Genomic DNA, 18,202 nt, shown 5'->3' on the forward strand with positions numbered 1-18,202 from the left:
TCTTCCAATAGGCACACCTTTTCTACTTCTAATGAGTGCAATTTCCCTTGTTCCACTGTCGGAACGGTCCTATCCCAATATTTCCTGGTAAAGAACCAGGACTCGTAGGGTTGGTGTCAGGATTATATTCTAATGCACCTCACAACTAGAGCAGGTAAAATATTTCCCCAGATTAATATGCATTCTAGGCCAACTCATCCCTGCTGTAACTCCACTGGGGCTGAATGGACTTAGACCAGGAATTAATTTAGCCCACTATCCCGGGTTCATCTGCACATTAGGTGCACAAGACTAGAATCCATGTACAATAGGTACAGACCGAATTTCCATGATGTGGTGACATTATAAACGTATGGGTTTTCGATGTTTTACATGACACTCTGTTCCATCCAAAAGGACCTACCATTAAATGCCATCATCACAAAGAGTGCCAGACACACAGAATGTAACATCACAATTTCCGCTAAAGGTTTAGAAAGTCAGCAATCCTCACCTCCAGCTCCTCACAGGTCAGCCAGTTGCTGGTCACATGACAATATAAGGGAAGAATTTGATTGCAGAATCGTGATTCACCCATTCTGGGGAATGAGCACTTTTCCCAGTTCATAAAATATCCATTCACTGCCCTTGAGCATTTTTCCAGAACTGCACGGAAGGAGAGAAGACAGGCAATGTGAAAAGGACATAGTAATAATGAGGAGAAGTTGCTTTCTCAGAGAAGGTACCCAGGCCTATCGTTTACTCCAATTCCATGGCAGCTCCTATCGGGACTAGATGCTGAAATCCCATATCAATTTGGAGCTATTTCTCTTTCCCCCATTCCATTTCTTGTTTCTTAAAAGGCTTTTTTCTTTGTACATCTCTCCATCTTTTTTCAATTACCATCATTTGAAGACTCGCGTCCTCTGCAGTTGTTGTTTATTCAACCCGAACACTGTATGATTTCATCTTGAGTTACAGTTTGTCTGAAAGATGTTCAGTGCCCCTAACTGCCATTGGCTTTAGTGGGATTTGAAGGTAGTGGGGAGCACTTTGCCCTAAAAGTAGGTGTATCTAGTGTCCTTGCTAAGAGGAATTAGGGCCCAATCCTGTTCTCTATGAAGTGGATGGCAAAATTCCCATTTCCCTCAAGGGCACAGGATTAACCCCTTACTGAGCATCACCTGAAAAGCAAAGGAAGAGAGAAGTGGAGAAGAAGAGAAGACAGAGAAAGAGGGTGAAAGGAGATGATGATGATGATGATGAAGAAACTAAGGAGAGAGAATGGGTGGAGGAGTGGGAAACAGGGGATTTTTAAATGTACAGTAATGAAATCTGCTCCCTTCACCTCCTCCCCCAGGAGCCTCCTGGCAGAGGGGCAGCTTCAGCCTTTGTGTCTGTTTATTTTAAACGATATGCATGAGTCACAAAGGGCCTGAACTTACAAATGCTCAGCACCTCCTGCAAAGTAAGGAGCATTCTCAACTTCACTGAGTGCCATGGGAGCCAAGGAACGCAGCACCTGGTGCAATCCAGGGAAGGGAGCACAGTTCAGGGCCTGTTTGCAGACTTGGTCAGTCACTTAAATCTGTACCAAGACCCCCTAAATATCCTGGCTGGGACGATTTAACTGGGAATTGGTCCTGCTTCGAGCAGGGGGTTGGACTAGATGACCTTCTGGGGTCCCTTCCAACCCTGATATTCTATTCTATGATCCATTTGGGGCACCTACAGGAAGTGCTGGCACTTACCACCACAAAATGCTTGTCTCATCCTGCTGTCCTCGACTAACTCCAACATGGAGATCATGCCGTTCAGGATCATTCCCACAAAAGGGATACACTTAAGTGCTGCAGAGAAAGGCCAGAAGAGAAGGAAGACAGACAATCAGCTGCTCTCTGCCTTCTTACAACACACTTAGAAACACTGTGGGGCAGGATGCTATGGGTTCCGAGGCCATTGGCGCTGCGTAAGCAGAGCAGAATGGCTTTAAAGCAGCCATTGAAAGCCAGTGGGGGATTCACCCTGAAGAGGGGAATCCTCCACAAGTGTACAGCTGTGCCCAATGCCCAACTCACTCCCAGAGTAAGGGGAGAGAGCACTGGGGCGGGATGGGAAGTGGGGTGGAGAAGAGCTCCACTAGACCTGATCTTCCACTCATTCCCATCCTTCAGGTACTTCACTCAGGGGCATAAGTTAGAGCTTGCACCTCTGGCTGGATCGCTCATGATCTGGAGGCCAGAACTAGCAACAGCTGTTAATCTTGTGTTTCTACACACACACTCAAACAGAGCTCTGTTTAGCGGTAACATTTTTAGGTAGAGAGATAATCCCCTGTCCTTAAATGAAAAACAATCACTTTGAAAGAAAAGAGGGAAGTGACCATACCATAGGCGGATGACAGGTTGCCCAACGTAATGAAAATAAACTCCTCAGGCAGCTCCAGATGATACATCAGCTCTAACATGACATCACTGAAATAGCAGCGTGCCAGAGTCACTAAGGTGTTGCTAGCTGCCACTTTTAGTTCATTTCTTGCTTCCTAAAAACAAAAACCAAAAGAGAGAGACTGAGGTGACTGAAGCCGGTTGCACTAGCCTGAGTTGTTTACATGAGTCAAGTCCTTATTTCTGTGCACAAGTTGTGAATGAACCAACCCAACTTTCTGAGGGTAGAGTCATTCGTCATAAATATTCCTTGAGTCACTTGGCTAAACAGTTTTCAGCCTTCGAGTTGCTTGCAAGCTGCTTCGTTAGCCGATTCACTGTTAGCCACTTGTGGTGGGTGACTGGTCACCAGAGTCACATGATATTTTCCCTGCCCTTCCCTGAGGCGGTAAGTGAGACACAGACTGGGCAGCTTCAAGATATTCCGAGAGCTTTCCTGGAATAAACTGTCCCCCAAAAGGAGGCTGACTTCCTTTGGAACAAGAGAGGGATTTTTCCATGGGTTTTCCTGCTGGCAAACTATATTCTAAATCCAATGCTGCTTCTTTTGGAGATAGCTCAGATTCTGTCTGTCTTGGGGCTTTATACTGCCACTTATCGCTACAGTATCAGAGCGCCTTCCCCATAAAATCAGTATCAATAATGAAATCCTGAGTAGACTTCGGGAAAGACTTGCTCCTTAAGACACCATAGGCCTGTCTCTGGGTCTGAGATCATGTGTCTCAGGTCCTGATCCTGCAAAGCACTTCAGCACATGTGTAACTTTCAGCATGTGAGTTGTCCCATCTTATGCATGTGCACAAGTGCTGTCTAGGACCTGGGCTTTGGTCTGGAGGAAGGTGTGGGCCTCTAACAGAAGAATACATTTTCATTTCAGTATATAGTTTATCCCCCCAAAAGAGAGTTTGAATGAGTTAAAGCTTTGGATCCTTTGATTGGTATCTCGGGAGAACTAACTTACCTGAGTCTCTCTCATGTGGTTTGAGGCTAGTGTTGTTATTTTCTTCAGAAGCCTTCTCTCCAGGCCCTGGGTGTCCTGCTGTAAGACTTTCTCCAGGACACAGTAAATGTCTACTCTGTTTTGCTGGGGACAAAACATACAAGAGAAGAATTGGGAAAACTCTTTCTTGCCGACCAGACAGTAATGTGGCGAATAAGCCCCTGCCCTAATTGGTGGCTTAACTGGTGTAAAACGTGCCCGGCCCTCCACAAGCACCGCATTGAGCAGCACTTCAGAAGCAGCCAAGCAACTGACATCGTTTAATCTTCCTGGAGAGAAAAGAGCCAGAGGAAGCGCCCTTCACTGCCCCCTTCTCTAGTTTCATTTATTCAGAACAAACAATAAAAATGAGCACCTTGCCCTTGCTCTAGCCACTCCAGGCAGAATTTGTAAATGTGGAATATAAAATACCCAACTCCTGCAGTAAGTCCTCAACCGCTCCCAGGGGCAATGAGCTCAGCCGTTAGATCTACATGGGAGTGGGTTTCTGAGTGGGGGTGGAGGGACACATGTGGACAGGGGGTGCCAGGACCCACGGGTGTGCAGGAACACATGGAGACAGGGGCAGATGTGCCTTACTGAATGGGAGAGGTTAGGGGTCAGACAGGGTCTGCATGGGGGGAGCTGCCTAACAATTCCTCCCTGCCCCTCCCAAAAAAACTCTTCCAGACTTTTCCCACCCATACCCAGCAACGCTCCAAGTTCACACCCAGGCTCCTTCCCAGCAATTTACTTCCCTCTCCCTCAGCTCCTCCATTACCCCTGACTCTACCAAGCCTTTGCACTGCACCTAAGGGGTGCAAGAAATATGGTTCTGTATTGAGTTTAAATGAATTATTACTCTGAGTTCTGTATTAACATGCATAGTAAGGAATCAGTTTGTCAAAAATCATTTCCTGAATCCTTTTTGTTGTCTGTATTCATACAGACATACTTGCTGACAGGTATTTTGAAATAAATAACCAAAAATAATTTTAACGGGTGTAATTATATTGTATTCTTTTGACAAACAAAATATGCAGAATTTTGCAGAACTTCTAAAATATTGTACGCATCATTTTTATTTTTTTCTTGCAGAATTCCCCCCGTAGAAAATATATAGATAAGGGTCCCTTCAATGCTATAATCTCAATAATATGTCATCATCATAAAGGAGTGTTGGCTAGGATTTAGAGCAGGGAGTCAGTTCACTTGGGTTTTATTCACATTCTTTGACTAACTTGCTAAGTGGTGTTGAGCAAGTTACTTAATTCCCTGTGACACAAGTCATCCGTAAATGAGGATAATGCTTCCCATTCTCACAAGGGTGCTGTGAGTCTTAATTCATTAGTGTTAGGGAAGTGCTTTGAGATTTTTGGATGAAGATGCGAAAGAAGGGCAAAGTATTATTAGAAGAGATTACTGCTAGTCCGACGGTGTACTTTTACTGTCTACAGCCCATGTACTCCACTGTGTGTAAAAGGACAATGCTCGCTTTATAGAGCATTATATCATCCTGATCTGTAAGAACAGCATTTTGCATGATGAGTTTACGCCTGAGGACAGAAGGGCGAATACTGATTCTCCTGATGGTGCGCCAGGCCAAGTTCTACACTGAATTATCCCCGTGCAGTCCCCTGTACCCCCATGAAGTCAGGCAGAATTTGGTGTGGACACCTGGAAAGCGGATGTAATTTCATGAAACTGCCCTACCTCATCCTTTTGCAGTTTCTCGAGCAGAACTGTCAGAACGATAGCCAGCTTGGTCTCGGCTATAAAGGCAATCCTGAGGGCAATTTTGCCCTTATCTTGATCATCCATATGTGCCAGGAGGGAAACAACCTCATTATAAACACCTGAAATTAAATAAAAGGATAGCAGAAATTGGTGCTGGCCTCTTTAATTCACTATCCAGTCAAGATTCTGCAGGAGCCCCAACACTGTGAGAAGTAGACCTGGGAATCCTGGAAATCCTCTTCCTTCCTCCTCATGACCAGGTTTGTTTGCTGAACTACCCAGTGTGCTTGGGGGGAAATCATAATGAAGCAAATATGCTCCTTTCAAGTAGATCCCCCCGTAAAATAATCTTCCTTTCCCTCTTTACTGTCAATTGATGAGTTTTGATAGCATACAGAGTAATAATTTAACTCTAAGTCAAGAAATAGAGCTAAAGTTAAGCACATGCTTAAGAGTTTTGCTTAGTCAGGGCCCCATTTTCAAAAATCCTGAGCACCCAGATGTACCTATTGACTATGCTGGGAACTTTTGGGGCTCGGTATCTCTTGAAAATCAGGCCACTGTTGGAGAGCTCAGTATGAATTTAGAAGCCTAACTTTAGGCCCCTTGTTTTGAAGAAAGCCTTCAATCTTCTTTTATGGTAGTTTAAATACTTGCAGAGAAGACTCATGGAACGGAGTTCATCCAGTTCATAGAATATCAGGGTTGGAAGGGACCTCAGGAGGTCATCTAGTCCGACCCCCTGCTCAAAGCAGGACCAATCCCCAACTTTTGCCCCAGATCCCTAAATGGCCCCCTCAAGGATTGAACTCACAACCCTGGGTTTAGCAGGCCAATGTTCAAACCACTGAGTTATCCCTCCCCCTGTACAGTTGCCTGTAGAGGTCATAAAGGAATTCCCCCGCCCCCCCCACCCCCATGCACAATTGGCGAGGTGTACGCTGTGAGTGGGGTGGGGTGGGGTGGGTCCCTCCAACCTTCATCTGAAGCGTCAGGGATTGACCATAGCAGGAGATGGGACACCTGGTAGGGTGGACCAGTGCTCTAAGATGGTTCAGAGAATCTGTTTCCTTAGCTGTCCTGCTCACATGCTCAGGGTCCAACTGATCTCCAGAGTTGTGGGTGGGAAGGAATTTCCCCCTGGTCGGATTGGCAGGGACCTTGGAGTGGGAGGATGGGGCACTGATCACCTGCTAGGATAATCTGAGTATATCTGACCTAATCAATTCTTGACCATTGCAAGGGCCTCAGGCATTGGTGGAACCTCAGTCTCTCCTGTCCTCTGCTGATGGCACACAACAGTTTTGTCTCCTAAAGACTGAAATGTTTTCGTCCAAGACAAGTTTTGGGGTTCAGGGTAGGGTTGCTAGGTGAAATTTAGTGGCCTGTGAAATACAGGAAGTCAGACTAGATGATCTAATGGTCCCTTCTGGCCTTAAACTCTAGGAAACAATGAAATAGCTGGTGTATGAAAAAAACCAGGATTTGATCTCCCATGTATCTCTTCGCTCTGGGCAGAAGTTCTCCAGGAGACTTAATATTTCACAAGAAATCTGAAATGCCGTATTTATCTGTCTCCATTGTAACAGCATTCCAAGCATGAAGGAGGAACTAACAAGATTTCCCCTTCCCAGGAAAGACTGCCCATCCGTTATGCAAATTGCATCCTTCAGTTGTAACACCCAGATGCAAACGGAATCATAACTGTAACCTACACTGCCCATCCGTGTGGGATGAGGAGCACGAGTGTTGCTAAGAAATGTGACCCCATGCTTTGTACTCTTGCAGTTAAGATATTAGCAGAGCTTCATTTAGACAGCTAGAGGAGAAGTCCTTCTGCCTTTTTTGTTCTAATTTCCCCTCTCTCTGATGGAGTTGGCTCCATGGATGCAGAAGACACAAAATGAGGGCCCATAACAAACATAAAACAACTGGGAGAAAAGAAGGAAGACCTCCCCCATAACATTCCCTAGAAACTCAGATTCTCAGGAAAGTTTCCAGGTCCAGAGGCTGTAGGCCAACTCCTCAACTGGTGTAAATCAACACAGCTACAAGGAAGTCAACAGAGGGACACTGGTTTCCAGCAGCTGAGGTTCTGCTCATACAAAAGGAGAACATTACAGCTAATCTGTATGCCTATGCTTTCTAAATGTGTGTGTGTGAATATAGAATGGATATAGAGAATACAATGCTGACCCTTACCTCTGTCGGTTACCTCCTGCTCACTCACAAATTTATTCATGTTTTAATCTTTCCTCAACACTTCCTCCAGTCCTTTCTCCAAAGAGCTCCAGTACTGATAGGCAGCTGGCCTCTCAGGCTGTCCTGTCCTGTCCAGGATAGCCAGTTCAGATTATGCAAGCACTATTATGACATCGCTGTGACTGTGACATAGCACATAAACTGCTGCTGACCAGGTAGGTGCTGTGATGACATGGACAAGAGCCTCAAAGGTATTTAGGCTCCTAACTTGCACTGAAATCAATAGATGTGAGGAACCTAAATACATTTCAATATCTGGGCCCATCCATGTACGCAGTCCAATAGGTGGCTAAATTTGCTCCAGTGTAGAATTTCTCATTCGCTCTAAATCATTTTGAATTTTGGTTCCGTCCCTCTCTCAGTTTGCCACACTTTCCAATATTGGTTTTACTGGAAAATCTGCTCCTGGTTGAATGGATAGAAAATAAAAGCACCGAACAAAGAAAGAGAAGAAACTGCCTTGGAGAATGCACAGTGACACTTGAGTGTGGTTGGTTGGTTGGAATGCACAGTGACACTTGAGTGTGGGTGGTTGGTTTCCTTTGCTTTTTAATTCGGTTGATTAAAAAGCTTGATGAAATCTTATTGGACTGTATTACAAATATTGATTTTATATTGTTTTACAATGAATTGAAATTTATTCTTCATTTCCATGTCCCGCCAAACAAATCAACTAAATTATTTTTTGTTGTGTTTAATACAGTGTGGTGTCATATGTATGGCCATATGTAGAGGCCACACTTGATTTTGGAGATGATGTTGCCTTCAAAGCATTCAGGGTGATGACACTCTTTGCAGTAAACCATATGGAAAAAGAATTCCAATGACATGTGTCCTTTGCTATGTATAAGTGATTTTGTGCCTTACCCTTTCTGATTTTGCCCTTACACAGACATGCTATTCTTTTGTACTCCTCCTTAGTAATTCGTCCATGTTTCCCCATTTTGTAGGATTTCTTTTTGATTTTCAGGTCATTACAAAACTTCTGATGGAGCCATTGGCCTCTTACTATTCTTCCTGTCTTTCCTTTGCATTGGCACTTGTGCCTTTAATATTGTCTCCTGGAGGTTAAACTGCCAGCTTTCCTGAACTCCTTTATGCCTTAGACTTTTTCCCCATGGGTCGCTACCTACCAATTCTCTGAGGATGTTAAAGTCTGCTTTGGCAGTCCTTCTCCTGTCATTCTCACTCCTTCCTTTCCTTAGAATCATGAAATCTATCCTTCCTGATCCCTTTCACCCAAATCACCTTCCACCTTCACATTCACCACCAGCTCCTCCCTGCTGGTCAGAATCAAGTCTAAAATGGCTGTCCCCCCGCTTACTTCCTCCATTTTCTGAAACAAAGCATTGTCCCCAGTACATTCCAGGAACTTATTGGATAATTTTGGGTTTTACCGTATTCCTTTTTCAGCAGATGTCTGGGTAGGTAAAGTCCCCCATTACGATCAGGATTTGTCTTTTGCATATTTCTGTTGTTTGTTCTAGAAATGCCTCGTCTCCCTCCTCTTCCTGATTTGGTGGTCTGTAATAGACCCCCTACCAGGACCTCACCCCTGTTTATTCCCTCTTTTATCTTTACTCAGAGACTTTCAACTGGTCTGCTTCTCACCTCCTTCTGGACCTCAGAACAGGTTTACAATGCAATATGTCCTCTCTTTTTTTTCCTGCCTGTCCTTCCTCAACAAGCTATAGCCCTCTATACCAATAGTCCAGTCATGAGATTTATCCCATCAAGTATCTGTGATGCAGTTAAGCTCAGTTAAGATTCATGCACTAAAACTCCCAGTTCTTACTGCTTATTCCCCATTATTATTACTCCTTGCTTGTGTGTACAGACATCTAAGACGTTAAGCGGATGTCCCCATGGATTTCCCTCTTGTTTCTCTGGTAATTCTACTGCAATTTTCCACATCTACTTCTCCCCACACAGCTAGTTCTCTATTAAGGCCACCTTTTTTTTACCAGATGTCAGGTTCACATACTTCCATTTACCGTGACTAATCTCTTAAGCTAGCGGGGATGGCCACGCTATAAAAATATTTCTGTAGATCAGCATGTGATTATTTGTATTGCAGTACTGCCTCACAGTCCCAGTCACAGAGCAGGATCCCATTGTGCTAGGACCTGTACAAACAGAGAAGAAGATGGTCCTTAACTGTCATTAATTAATTAACACATCTTAACAGCACAACAACAAGACAAGAGGGTAATAAAGCAAGCAAAAAAGCCCCCTTTGATCAGGTACCAGCAGATAACTAATATAGTGCTACCTATTTCGGGAACTTTCTTCCTGAGTCAGGGTCTGATGTGACTCAGCCCCTGTTCCATGCCATTGTGTAAACTGGGGACTCGTACATTTGCACAAGATGGAAAGTATCCAGTGGCACACAGTTGAGGCCTACTCCATTTTTAGTACATAAACAGCAGGCCGCTCTGCAAGAAGCTAAGGGCATGGTCAGCACAGAGAGTTTGCCTGTCTCTGTGCTGGTGTTCTGCACCCCTCACAGTCTACACCTGGCTCCATAAAGTCGGGCCTTTCAAAAATGCAGCATCAGGTAGGAGCGCAAGTAATTGTAAGAATGCTTGCTCATTGCAGCTGTTAACATCCGGGCAAGGCATCCACATATAAGTCCACTACGGATGGACCAGTGATGGGAAGAGTGTTCATGCATGTGACAAGTAACACCATGAACTATGTCATGCCACAGAACAAATTAAGATCAAGAACAGAACAAGAGTATGTGTGGCAAAACCATGACAAACACTGTGCAGGCATCAAGGAGCTCATAAATTAGCACATCATCACCCAAACACTGCCACAGCTTGACTTAGAACTTGGGCAACAGTAGACCCTCAAAAGGAGGAGGCCACAGCTTTACACCCGTGGTCACTGTGATGTTAACTGGCTGCATTTGACAAGAGCTGGATCAGAGGTTGACTTTGAGTGTATTTACAGGGGGCAAGGTTTTCACAACACAAGCCTTGTGCACACACGCAAATAGTGTTCTGCAGCAGTGCAAGTTGAGCTGCAGCAATGAGCAGCGGGATCCTGCTTGGGCTCGTAATTCATACACTTCTCTCACGAATGAGGATCAACAGATTAACCCATACTGAATGCAGCTTGACAATATACCATCACTTAAAACACATTACAGTCAGAGAGGATGATAAATATTCCATTTATACACATTATGTACAAGGCCCGAAATGACTGAGGATGCAAGAAAACAAAGCTGGTAAATACAGAAAATGCATTTGTCATAAATATAAAGGGAAGGGTAAACCCCTTTAAAATCCCTCCTGGCCAGAGGAAAAATCCTCTCACCTGTAAAGGGTTTAGAAGCTCAAGGTAACCTCGTTGGCACTTGACCAAAATGACCAATGAGGGGACAAGATACTTTCAAAAGCTGGGAGGAGGGAGAAAAAACAAAGGGTCTGTGTCTGTGTCTGTCTGTCTGAAATCAGTGGAAGCTAGGAGCCTAAATACCTACTGTAGAATTTGACCCAATAACCACAATAATACTAATTTGCATTTCTAGAGAGATTTTCTTCTTCAAAGCATTTTACACACATGTTTTCTAACTCTCTGCTTCAAATAAAAGCCATTATTGACAGACAATTATATTTTTCCGTCACAGCACAGACAAATAGGAGAGTGAAGAGAACACAGTTTATTAATGGGATTTTAAGCAGGTTCTCGTATGGAAAATAATTAAAGATCCAGCACTCAAAAGATGACTCTGCTTAGCTGTGTGCCTTGTGGCTTAAAGCAGAATTCCAAGAACATTACTTCGCTTTTTGAAATGGTTTCTCAATTCATGACAACTCAAAATATCTGCTTCCACCTAGTGGTGCGGGTTTGCATAACATGTGTTGTTTGTATTCCCTGTTTTCGATATCTTTGCCTAAAAGATAAAATACATCCGAATCTACTGAGACAATTCACACTTCTGCACAAAGCCACAACAGCACTAAGAATGTATATCTTTGTTAGCAAATAGGATCATTAGGGAGAAGGAAAAGGATAATCTCAGAAAGAGGCTCTCTCTTTCTCCTTCACTTTATTCTATCTAGGTTTTTCTACTGTTCTCATCAATGAAGTATCTGAGTAGCTTCCTCTAGTACATTAATAATATGACTCACATCTGTCATGGTCATATCTTTTATTGGACTAACTTCTGTTGGTGAAAGGAGTGCACAGAGTTCTCCTTCAGGTCCTTGAAAGGTTATTTCTTTCACCAACAGAAGTTGGTCCAACAGAAGATATTACCTCAGCTAGGGTGACCAGATGTCCTAAGTTTATAGGGACAGTCCAGATATTCGGGGTTTAGGCGCCTATCAATCCCACCCCACCCCCATCACGATTTTTCATACTCACTATCTGGTCACCCTATCCCTCCCCCACCTTGTCTCTCTAATAGCCTCGGAATGACATGGGAGTTTGTTCTCCTGTCACAGGCTGTCCCCTGAGAAAGCTCTATCTACTGCACAGACAAGCCTCATCCTTCTAGTAGAACACTTCATGGTGCCTGAGAAATAGGCCCTGTCAGCCACACCCCTAATCCCAGGGATTTACCTGATATTTTAGATATACGGGCCCTGGCCACTGAGCCCCTGGAAGAGAAGGACTGCGACCTGGAACCTGACTTGATGTGTTCACGTTGCAGAAGTATGTACACAGTGTCGGAAGGCAAACAACAAACAACACTTCAATGGTCACTGAATGAGGGGCCTGTGGAAAAAAATACGACCATTGTGCAATTCAAGACTGTGTCAAAATGCACGTGCACAGTACTCAGACTCCCTGAATCCTGGCATTTCCGAACTTTCCATTGCTCAGTTTTGCAAACTTACTAATTGTTATTTTCATGCAGATTTTTATGTATTTGTTGGGCGTCTAAAGATATAAAAATACAGACATCGGTTCATATCATTGTCGTGCAAACATCCCCATTTCATTGTTTGTTTTTAAAGAAAAAAGGACAGGACTAGGTTCTGGCAATTTCTGTATTGAGCTGTAAAGAAAGATATTTTTAAGGGTTTTGAACTGTCGAAACAGAGGCACAGAGATTGTCTCACACAGGGAGGAGTGGGTGATGCAGTGCACACTTTCCCAAGCCAGCAGAGCTGCTGGACCCCAAGAGATTCCCCCTCTATTCCTGAGTCAACCTTTGCCAGAAGCAAGCAGACAGAAGGACAAAAGTAGCTCTCCATTTTAATAAAGGCTCTTGTAACTTCCTGGGTAAACTGGTCCCTTCCATTCTTTAGCTGACTATTACTCAGGCTCTTTTCTTACTGGCAAACTTGAATTTTGATTTTTCTACGTCATGGCCAGTCTTTATCGTCTCTCTTGTAAACTTGAATATGCCAATCCCTGAGACGACATACTTTCTTGTTTTTTCCTGATTCGGCAATCCTAGCTTTGGGGATTGAGCTCCCATTTAAGGTACTTTTAATGATGACCCCCAGTCCTTTATTTCATCTATCAGGATGTTCAAAGAGAGCAGCTACCCTTCACTGAACGCCACTGCTCTGACTTTGGATTCCCTTGTAGAATGTGTGGGGCTGGGGTAGTTGTCTCAGCTGGATTCTTAATCCAGAGGAAAGACGCTCTCCCCTGTTCAATCAAGATCAGAAATGGCACATAGATTTGGGAGAAAAAGTACATTTTATTTTTACTCTATTTTCTTAGTTCTCAAAAGGAACAGTACAACAAAGATAAAAACATTGTGAATAATCAATATAGGTATTGATGTATCTCGTCTGAAATGGGACAGCTGCTCTTCTACTCTCGGGATGGATGCTATGTCAATAGATAAGATAAAAAGACAGGCCTAACTGAGAGACTGAACCCATATGAGGGCCAAATTCTGCTCCTCGGTTACATGAGTATGTCGCTCCCCGACTAGGGCCCAAATCTGTGTAAAGAAGAGTACATCTGGTCCCAAGGGAGTATCGAACAACTTCCAAACTGTATAAGAAGGGTGGTTGAGTCTAAACTAGAAAGACAGTTCCAAATATGGACCGCAGTTCAGGAAAGCAGCCTTATTCATCCCAGCATATGATGTAAGAAAATTCTGAAAATGTGGATCTTAGATCATGGTCATAATTTAAAAAAATTAATTGACACAGCGGACACCATTCACATTTGAAACATAAAGTATCTTAAAACTGTCCTAGCTTGAAGTGGTGTGAAACTGCTTCAGGAAATGTGGTCCTCTTACAAGTGTAGATGTGAGGTTGCACATATGGTAAAGCCATTTATACAGAATACATGCTGATCTTAATCCTACAAATTTCCTAAACACTATACAGAATATCTAATTGCTTATTTTTAAATCCTAATCAGAGGAAAATTAAAATGATTTGTGCAAATAATTGAATTCTAAGGATTGTGTAACAACAAACACTCTTATTTTCTAGATCTACTGAGAGCTAGCTCTGAGAGAACAAAACAGTATTTTCAGTGTTTATGGGTCTTTACTGAAGCAGGTCTATTCTTTATCGAAGAACAGGAAAAGAAAAGAATTCACAATATTGTTATCCCTTTTGACATGAGTAATTCGTGAATATTTTGGGTCTTGTGAGTTGTTTCCATTGGGGGAGAAATGGATGATGGAGTCAGGTATTTTTTTGACACAATCCTGCTTATTTACAAAGAATGTACACAAAGTTCTATTTCCCTAACGACAGCAGGAATAGTTTCTTGGCTCACAATTCCAAGCCTCTTTCTATCCAGCAGTCTACCCTAAAGCGCGCGTGCTCTCTCTCTCTCTCTCTCTCTCTCTCTCTCTCTCTCAACTTTTTCTGAGATCACACTACAAATACTTCTCTGGGGCTCCTTTGTGCTTCTGCGGTGTCACACTCCCTCTCTTCCTCCCCCCCGCCCGAACCCCATCTCCCTGCATTTGCATTCAGACCCTAGTGAAAGCCCCTTCCACTGTATGGCTCAACTCCTAGTCCAACTTTACTTGATGGTGACTTCTATTAAGTCAGCCATCTGTTCCACAAAAGAGCTTGATTGTTTTTACATTGATCCTGAATAAAGGACAACTGGTATGCCCACCAGCTTCAATAAGGCTTCCCCTTTCCCCAGCATAACTACCTGTTTTCATGTTGTTTTTATAAATCTGTATCTTGTACATGTCCGCAAAACCCACAGCATTCTTTTATTTTTACTAACCTGAAACAGGATATTGAATGCATAATTTCAGTTACACCAATGTAAATCTGTGGTAATTCATTAGAATTAGTCCATATTTATCCTGGTGGCAAAATAGGTTAGCACGTCACTAGAGAAAACATGACACTTTTTGATAATTGTTATTGTTGCCGGCACCCAGTGCCGAGAGGCTAAACAACAGCTGAGGTTGGTTCGCTACCCGCTGTGCTACACCCAATAATCACAACGGGGTGGAGAAGCAGAAAAGTTTATTTGCAGCTGCAAAAAGGTCCAGGGAGAATAGAATCTCCAATCCTGCACCCAGAGCAGGAAGTGACACAGGCTTTTATACATCCTTTTTCCCAGCATACCTATCCAATAGCAAGCTGCCCTAAGTATCCATATAGCCAGCCAATCCAGTTCCCAGCTAGTGCCCTTGTTCTCTGTATCATTTGTTAAACTATACATAAAGCTGCTTTATTCAGCATTGTTCTTCCATATCTGCCCTGTTTGGCCTTGTTTAGTTTCAGGCAGTCTGACTCTGCAACATATTGTTGCAGATCCTCAGCATAACTGCTGCGAGTGCCTCCAGGCGCGGGGGCCAAGGACACTTGGGCCTAGTATGCAGAGCTGCTGCGAGTGCTTCCAGGCGGGCGGGGGGGCAAGGGGGGGGGGAGGACACCTGGACCTAGTGCGAGGGGGCCTCATCGACACTCGTGGTCTTCCATCCTCTCGAGTTACCTAGTGGCCATGCCCCAGTGTCCCCACTGAACTCCCACATCTGAACTCCCAGCCAGAGCCCGTACGTGCTCCACCACTAGAGGCCCTGATGCAGCAAGCCACCCCATACAGCAAAACAAAACTACTCCCCACATGGCATTAGGATGGCAAACGATAATAGAGAAAGATAAGAACTTGCTCTAACAGGGGTTCTCCAACTTCATTGCACCACGACCCCCTTCTGACAACAAAAATTACTTCGCGACCCCAGGAGGGAGAACCAAACCCTGAGCCCGCCCAAGCCCTAGCTCCCCCGGGCCAGAAGGGGCCAAAGTCAAAACCCAAGGGCTTCAGGCCCAGGCAGGGGGCGGGGGGAGCTGTAACCTGATCCCAGGGCTGAAGCCCAAGTCTCAGCCCTGCTGCCCAGGGCTCTCAGGCTTGGGCTTCAGCCCTGGGCCCAGGCAAGTCTAACTCCAGCCCTGGCGACCCTATTAAAAAGGGATCCCGACCCACAGTTTGAGAACCACTGTGCAGTAACATGCACTGATTATTGGTGATACTTGGTTTCCTCACAAAGACATGCACAAGGTTACATGGAACTCACCAGATGGTTAAACCACAAACCAGACTGAACACATGCCAGGAGACCAGGTTGTAGGCGGTCAGGCATAGTGGTCAGAGTGGGAGTCATACCTAGTGGTGAGTGTCCAAATGCCAAAAGCAGGGATTGAGACAGGGCCAAAACCAAGAAGCAGGTCCAAAGATTAGAACTAGAGTCAGAATCCAAATGCCAGAGCCAAGAATCAAGTAGGGTGACCAGACAGCAAATGTGAAAAATCGGGGTGGGGGTGGGGGGTAATAGGAACCTATATAAGAAAAAGACCCCCAGGTCAGGACTGTTCCTATCAAATTGGGATATCTGGTCACTCTAGAATCAAGAGAGAGTCGGAGTCAGGAATCAGAGCCAAGGGTCAGAACCGGATCACCGGGGCCAGGGAAGAAGGGAGCAGGGCTTGTTCTGAGGAAGGAGCAAGGCTGGGTGTAGGACAGGATCTGGGCTGAAGCTGTGGAGGAGCAGAGCAAAAGCAGGGCTTGGCAAGAGCTGAGCCCAGGGAGGCAGAGAATCACTGAGCACCCAGCGAGCGACTGCTGCTGCTGAGTTTAAGAACCAGGCAGCTAACTTCTTCAGCCAATCTGGCAGGGTGGTCCAAGCAGGCTAGTGTCGGAGGATGGTGCCGTGGGGAAGGCGAGCAGAGCTTCATCATCATGGGCTTGCTTCTGGACGGCGCCGTGCCTTGTGGGGCCGGAGGTCTATCTTGCCTGGTGGGAAACTGCGGTGCCATCATAGAATCATAGAATATCAGGGTTGGAAGGGACCGCAGGAGGTATCTCGTCCAAGCCCCTGCTCAAAGCAGGACCAATCCCCAATTTGTGCCCCAGATCCCTAAATGGCCCCCTCAGGGATTGAACTCACAACCCTGGGTTTAGCAGGCCAATGCTCAAACCACTGAGCTATCCCTCCCCCTAGCAATCAAGTCCCTGGCCACCTCCAACGTGTCTAGGATGGAAGGGAGCTCCTGCTCCTCCACCTGGCACTCTCTAGCAGGAGGGTCCTGCCAGAGGGTGGGGAAGGGCCAGGATAAGTGTAAAGCAGCTCTGAGACCTCTGCCCATCATAGAGGAGCCTTTCCAGAGGGTGGCCATGGACATAGTGGGGCCCCTCAGCAGGGCAACCCGGTCGGGGAAGAAATACATTCTGGTGGTGGTAGATTTCGCTATGCGCTACCCCGAGGCAGTGGCCATGTCGTCTATGGAGGCAGACACCGTGGCAGACGCGCTGCTCACCATTTTCAGCAGAGTGGGGTTCCCCAAGGAGGTCCTTACAGACCAGAGGTCCAACTTCATGTCAACCCTGCTCCAGTGCTTGTGGGAGAAGTGTGGGGTCTGACACACCTGGGCCTCGGCGTGTCACCATCAGTCCAACGGGCTGGGGGAGAGGTTCAACGGGACCCTAAAGATGATGCTGAAAACCTTTATGGACCAGCACCCACAGGACTGGGAGAAGTATTTACCCCACCTGCTGTTCACATACAGGGAAGTGCCTCAGGAATCCACAGGGTTTTCCCCTTTCGAGTTGTTGTATAGGAGGAGGGTGAGGAGACCCTTCGACTTGATGAGGGACGAGTGCGGGGGGAAGGCCTCCCCCGATGGAGTATGTACTGACCTTTCTGGAAAAGCTCACGGAGCTCATGGGCTTGGCCAGGGGAAACCTAGCCAGGGCACAGAGGAAGCAGAAGGTCTGGTACGACCGCTCAGCACGTGCCTGCTTCTAGGCTACCAGGGACCAGGGGATACTTCTCATCCCCATGAGGAAGCACAAGCTGCAAGCTGCCTGGGACGGCCCCTTCAAGGTCATCAGACAGGTAAATGAAGTGAAATATGTAGTGGAACTGTCCATCCGGGCACAGCGCCACTGGGTGCACCATGTCAACATGATGAAGCCATACTGGGCCAGGGAGAAGTTGGGGCTGGCTGGGTGTGGGCAGTGGGAGGAGAAGGGAGAGGATCCCCTGGTGGGACTCCTCCCTGAGGTGGGGGCTGACCCCTCGCTGGAATCAATTCTCCTCTCAGACCAGCTAACCCCTGCCCTGCAGGCAGAGATCAGAGAGGTGCTGCCTTCACACCGGCAGCTGTTCTCCAGCCGGCCTGGGCTCACTAACCTGGCTGTTCACCGGGCGGAAACAGGAGCCAATCTTCCCATCAGGTGTTCCCCATTCAGGGTCACTAGGAAAACAGCCCAGGACCTGGAGAGAGAGGTTGGAGACATGCTGGCTTTAGGGGTGATCCAGCCGTCCTCCAGCCCCTGGGCCTCTCCCATGGTGCTGGTCCCCAAGAAGGACGGGTCGATCCGGTTC

This window comes from Caretta caretta, chromosome 20 (genome assembly GCF_965140235.1).
Source record: "Caretta caretta isolate rCarCar2 chromosome 20, rCarCar1.hap1, whole genome shotgun sequence".
NCBI lineage: Eukaryota > Metazoa > Chordata > Testudines > Cheloniidae > Caretta > Caretta caretta.